This window comes from Penaeus monodon, chromosome 20 (genome assembly GCF_015228065.2).
Source record: "Penaeus monodon isolate SGIC_2016 chromosome 20, NSTDA_Pmon_1, whole genome shotgun sequence".
NCBI classification, from domain to species: Eukaryota; Metazoa; Arthropoda; class Malacostraca; order Decapoda; family Penaeidae; genus Penaeus; species Penaeus monodon.
Window position 1 is genome coordinate 13,109,742 of NC_051405.1, and position 392 is coordinate 13,110,133.

The 392-nt window shown below is 57.4% G+C and overlaps 1 protein-coding gene across 1 annotated transcript in view; it reads left to right on the forward strand.

Moving 5' to 3' along the window:
- The window catches only part of LOC119585640 (EH domain-binding protein 1-like), a gene marked incomplete in the record, with an annotated part of 320,960 nt that overhangs the window by 288,349 nt on the left and 32,219 nt on the right, over positions 1-392 (forward strand).

Here is a 392-nt window from a genome sequence, read left to right on the forward strand (position 1 = left end):
TACCTGGCCGGACCCTTCTCCCCTTCTCCAGCTATCTCTTACCTGGCATCCTCTTATATCCCTTTTTATACATCTTTCTGCTGCCGTTCGCCCTCTTTTCTTCTTCTGCTCACTTCCCTCCTGCCTCCTCCCGGACACCCTCCTCCCCTCGGGCCGGCGGAGGGCGAGACTGCCAGATGTTTGCTGTTTGGGTCCGTTCTCATGGCGGCGCCGCGCCCGGCTGCCTCGGCCGGGCGCGCTCTCTGCGAGGAGGCTCTTGGGCCTTCGCTCGCGTGGCGCACCGAGGGAGTGGATGCGCAAATACGCCTTGTATGGGGGCTTCTACAAGTTCGAAGTAATGCTACAGCCAGTAACAGAACAATACATATATTAATTTGTTAAAAAGGGGGGAA